The 6034-nt window shown below is 37.5% G+C and overlaps 1 protein-coding gene across 1 annotated transcript in view; it reads right to left on the bottom strand.

The window, feature by feature from the left end:
• The window catches only part of DNTT (DNA nucleotidylexotransferase), a 392355-nt gene that overhangs the window by 372987 nt on the left and 13334 nt on the right, over positions 1-6034 (bottom strand). The window lies entirely within an intron of this gene.

The raw sequence follows: 6034 nt of genomic DNA, 5'->3' as shown, positions 1-6034 counted from the left end.
TATATGTACTCTAGTTTACAAATATGTATAAAGTGGGCAATGTTTCTGCACAGATAACATCTAAAAAGACAATATGACACAGCCAAAAAATTCAGATCAGAGCAATATAAACCAAAGTTATCAGTCATCTAGAAATTGCTGAAACAACTTTCAACAGCATTTCCAGATGCAAGAACAGCTGGGAGTTATCATGGGAGTTACCAGCCAACATCTGGTTTTTAGAGATTAGATATCTGATGATTACAGGTAACCCTAAATTTATGACCACAATTGAGCCCCAAATTTATGCTCTTAAGTGAGAAATTTGCTAAGTGAGTTCTGCCCCATTTACAATTTTTCTCACCACATTTGTTAACTGAATCTTCATTTCTTCAATTAGTAAGTGTGTTAAGTGAATCTAGTTTCCCCACTGACTTTGCTGGTCAGAAAGTTGCAAAATGAGATTACATGACTCAGTGCAATCATCATAAATATGACCCATTTATCAAACATTCGAAGATAAATCACATAACCATGGGGATGCTGCAATGGTCATGCGAAAAATTTATTATTATTTATTTATTTATTTATTAATCAGATTTGTATGGTCATCGCTCACTTTTTCAATGCCATTGTAACTTCGAACAGTCACTAAATGACCTGTTGTAAGTCGAGGATTACCTGCATTATGTACCTGCATTACACCAATGTGTTATCAATGGGACTGTTCTCAGTTTCACTGGACCAGGAGTAACTACCAGTATTGATACCATAATGACAAGGCGTAGTAGAGAGATCCTCACCATAGTAAGTATACTATCAACATGGTAGCTTCCATGACATATAATTAATTCACTGGCTTTCTACAGCACCACTTTCTCTGCTCTACTATAGACTGAATAAGGCTCAGATTGTCCTGGTAACTATTTCTTACCTTTCATTGCTCTTCCAAGCCCACCCTTTAAGAAACAGTGCAGCAATATTTGATTCAAATTGCACCCCAATGATCTTGAGTCTCCCTCAATTAAAAGTATTCAATAGATGTAGTCCCAAACACTGGACTTAAAAAACAATTTTGCAGACTAAGAGATTGTGGCAGGATGCATTGTGTTCTCATGATGTGAAATGTGAGTGCAAACTATCTGCCATGAACATTTAAATTTTAAAAATGTAATCTGCATTAGGAAGATCTCCGAAAGCACGTTCCAAGTTAGGCTGCAATGATTTGGAATGCCATTTTTTTTCTTGGAGCACGAAGAACTTGAAAATGCTATACTAAGTCATCACTGTGGAAGGAAGAACACTCAATAATTGAACAATGATTTTACAAACAATTGCTGTGGTTGAGATTCTTGTGTCAAACTCTGGATGTCAATTGAAAATGAGCCAGGGATTTTTTGATTATATAATGCATAAACCAGTAATGGTGAACCTTTTTGTTTGTGTGCCAAAAGGGGGGAGCGTGAGATGGTAGCGGCATGTGTGCCTACAGACATAATTCCATGCGCGCGCACCCACCCACACATGCACACACGAGAAAAGCACTGGAGCTTGGGGAGAGCAAAAAACGGGCCTTCCTCACCTCCTCTGGAAGCTGGAAACAGCCTGTTTCCTGACTCTCATTGAATCCAGAAGGCCCAAAAATCAGCTGGCCAGCACACGTATGTGCACTAGACCTCAGCTCACATGCCCACCGATATGGCTTTATGTGCCACTTGTGGCATGCTGCCATAGGTTCACCATCACTAATATAAACCATAGAAGACACATAGGTTTAAAATCACCTGTGACAAGTCTAGAACTAGAAAGCTGTGTAGAATGGCTAATTTATTTTTTTGAACCTCTTAGAATATTGCTTTAATATTCACCAATGATCCAGTTCATACATGGATCTTAATTATAATGATTAAACTCATGTTTGTGCACAGGAGTATTGCCAGCTAACAGTATCTCCTAGGAGTTAGAACTGTGGTTCTCAACCTGGGGGTCAGGAGTCAGGACTCCTTTGGGGGTCAAATGACCGTTTCACAAGGGTCGTCTAAGACCATGGGGAAAAGACAAATTTGCTAAATAGAAAGCTTCTATTCTGGCAAATGGGAACGAGGGGTGGGCTACTGCCCAGATGGGGGGGGGACACAATGGGGTAGTGAAAATGGAGCTCCACCCCAGAACACCCAATTTGCACTGAAAGATGTTGAAAGAAAATGCAGGGCATTCTGCATAAAACACGGCCACAGTGTGGTAGTAAAAATTTTGGTAGCCCTTCACTGCGTGGAACATATTTTTACAATCCAACCAATCAGGCATTTACATTGGGGGTGTCCCTCTTACCTTCTTGCCAATCAGCTTAAAGCTCTGTTGGGAGAATTGGCGCTAGACTTATGGTTGTGGGTCACCACATGAGGAACTGTATTAAAGGGTCACAGCATTAGAAAGGTTGAGAACCACTGAGTTAAAATAATGTTACGTCAACATTATTTGTGGGGGCAGATATATTCTGACTATGGCTACATAGGGATTTTAGGCTGATCCCTCTGTTAACTCCACCCCCAGATTCTGCCACTTCTCCTACATTTCATGAATTGGTGTAGTTTTATTACTAAGTTTAAATTTTCACATGCTAACACCTTTATTTGGCTTGTTACATGCTACCATAAGAGGAATCTTGAAGAAGGAGTCAAAAAAAATCAAGATAGCAGTCATGACAGCCTGATTGAAGCCCAGTCCTTTTTGCACACTTCAAATATACTATGGAGGTGAAAAGAGGCAGAGCTTCAATTGTGTGATGCCAGCTGCTCTCCTGACTTTTTGCAGATGTTCTTTTTTTTAAAAAAAAAATATTTGTTATTGTTTTTCTCAGACAAACATAGCAAACACAACATTTAACATTTAGTGGAGCTACAGTCGCTCCGCTCAAAATACAAGTCTTCATTTTATAATAAAAAAAAAAGAAAGATCTTATTATTGTTTAACACCGTCTACAAAATATATAAAAATATCTATTATAAGACACTACATAAAAACACATCTAAAAGTTTATAAGGATATATATAGAAATTTTTAATTTGTAGATTAAATCAAACTAAAATAAAGAAGATAAGAGAAAAAGAAATTGCAGATGTTCTTGGCTAGCTTGGTTATGTGATTGAAAAGATGATAATTCCCTCTTTCCAACAAATACCAAATTTTGTGGTGACAATTTTTATGGTGGAGAATGAAAGCCACTGGTTCAGTTGCAGAAGTAAGGGGCTCCCATGATACACAATTTACCAATGTTTGTACATAATCATCTTCCATGCAATGAGCAATCGCTGCAGCATTAAAACTTCAAAAATACACTATCTTGTGAATGAAACTGTTTAAGAACAGCCTTTTCCAACATGGAGAATATTTTTATTGAAGGTTCCGCTAGGAATATATTTGGATTTTGTATTATTATTTTGCTCCCAGAAGATCCATGGCTGTGATTTGGCAACAAAATCTAGTTAACATTTTTATTTCTCCTTCTTTATCCCGCCATAAAAATAAAATAAAATTTAATGTTGACTGCTTTAAAAAGCCAGTGGAAGTTGTTGGCTTCTTCATTTGCATACACGAGCCTTGTTCCTCTCAGTTTGTATACCCTAAACCCACCATTAGTATTAAACTAATAGAATGAATTAATAGTATATTAAATAAAACTGAACCCAGGGGTTCAATTAATCCAACTACTTAATCAGCTAAAGCTCCCTAAAAGGGGAGGAATTAGATCCCTCAACCACTGCATTCATCCATATCTCCCGTGTAGTTCCCCCTGATTCTAGTGGATCAATAATAACCATTACCCTAATTACTTGTGTTTATAATTCATTGTGCAATAAATCAGTCAAGAATGAAATGCATCTTATCTAATAACTGGGTTGCCCAATTGTCTATATGCAAAATTAGATCGGTGAATAAATAGGTCAATATTGGCATTGTAATCAATAAATCCCCCCTTTGTCAGGAAATGGGAGGGGGGGACAAACCAACTGTAATTCTATGACCAATTAATAAATCCCCCTCCCTCAGCGGCATTCTCAACAAAAGCTTTAATAAGCAAATTTTACTATGTAAGGTGTAGAACATAGCTCACTGTGTCCCACCTGCCATAACAGCTTATATTAACACTGTCAACCCTTATTAAAACGTGAGAGCAATTATTTATTTATTTATTTTAAATTGAGGGTAAGGGAGCAGCATGAGGCTATATTTACTTACCGCCCAATAACCTAATTGCCATTTTCAATGTGGTAAAGAAACATATGCCAGACCTGTCTGCCAAACAGCTTCTTAGGTCCCTATTCCACAGTGCTTCAAAGAAAGGCCAAGATATATTTCTGCACAGTGCTCTCGGTAGGAGATCCTTACATCCTTATGATGAACAAAAAGGGGTCAAGGTCTATAGTAATGTTACAGTATTTTGATCACTACAAGCCATTCTCACTGACAAAGCATTCTTTCCATAGATCCAGTTGCTCAAACACCACCTAACCTGGTTTCATGGCTACTATCCCTGATTGTTATTGTCTCTCTTGTGAGAAAAATGCCCTAGGAGGGCGCCATCATCCACTGGGTATGAAAGAACTGTTATCAAATGGTAGTGCAACCGGGCTGCTGAAAAGCATTTCCGAATATGAAATTTTAATCCCCATACCATTTCTATGTCAACCACATTATGGCTCAATTATATATCCCGTTCTAACCAATGCTCACAACCTAGTGGCTTGTTTGGCCTACCCCAATATTTAACTGGCGTACAGGAGCCTTATTTCTCCAAATTTGTGTACGCTAAAAATTGCCTTAAAGGGATGTTCACATTGCCCTGTGGAATTGGAGGGGCGGGCGGGGGGGGGGGTTTGCCTCACCACCCCCGCTGTAATATCACAACACATGTGTTGTGCCCCCCAGTAAATCAGTTTAATTTCAAATTAATTCATTTTAAGCTCGCTCAATTCAAATATACTAACTTGATAAATTAAACCATTTTGATAATTCATTAAGCACAATCCATTCCCATATACTGGCTTAATAACCTAGATCATTTTTTATTTTATTTTTTAACAAATCACTTTATGTTCAATCAATTCCCATATAATCATTTCAATAAATTAACTCATTTTAATTCATTCCTCTTAGGATCAATTCATTCAAGTATACTAGCTTAAATTAAATTAGATCATTTTGATTCATTCATTTTAAGTTCAATCAATTCAAGTCTATTGACTTAAATCCATTAAATTATTTTAATAATTCAATTCGAGCTCAATCAATTTCACCATACTGACATAATAAACAAATCATTTTACCAATCAGTTTATGCTAAACCCCTTCAACATACTGACTTAAATAAATTAAATCGTTTTGATTCATTCCTTCTATGCTCAAACAATTCAAGTTTATCCTCTTAAGTAAATTAAATTGTTTTTAATTGCCCATTTTTATCCTAGGTACCACAAGTATACTTAACTTAAAAAGGTAAAACGTTACAATTCCACCATTTTAAACTTGCATAGATTGAAAAGTTTAACTCTGCCATTTATTGATCAAACTACTCAAGCATATTAGCCTAAATAAATTAAATCCTATAAATTAATTCATTTTAAGCACAACAACTAAATTGAAATAATTTACATCACTTTGAACCGAATAGCATGCCAATTAAATGCACAGGTTAAAACTCAAACTGTATCCTTCCTGTCTGGGTCTAAAAGACCCCAGCACCCCGGAGACTGTTCACGAAAAGCCACTTTACCAACTATTCCTCCCCGGGCCGGCCTTACCGCCTCCTGCGCTCACCGGAGCATGGCCCGCCAGGATCGTTCAGCTGTATCAAACCTTAGAATAATATATTGGTCCTCTTTTTTTTTCTTCTTTTTTTTTGGTGCATGGAGTCCACTAATATTGATGGAGATCAATTTAATTTCTTCTCAGCATGCTAAGGCAGACTTATCCCTCCTCACCTGTGAAAGCAAAGCTAGGCACGAAGCGCCATGCTGGGAACAGGGGGGGGAGTGGCTCACCACGTGGCACCCCC

The sequence above is a fragment of the Erythrolamprus reginae genome, chromosome 5 (assembly GCF_031021105.1).
Source record: "Erythrolamprus reginae isolate rEryReg1 chromosome 5, rEryReg1.hap1, whole genome shotgun sequence".
Classification (NCBI taxonomy): domain Eukaryota; kingdom Metazoa; phylum Chordata; class Lepidosauria; order Squamata; family Dipsadidae; genus Erythrolamprus; species Erythrolamprus reginae.
The sequence above is the reverse complement of the archived record's forward strand: the minus strand, read 5'-3'. Positions and strand labels throughout refer to the sequence as shown.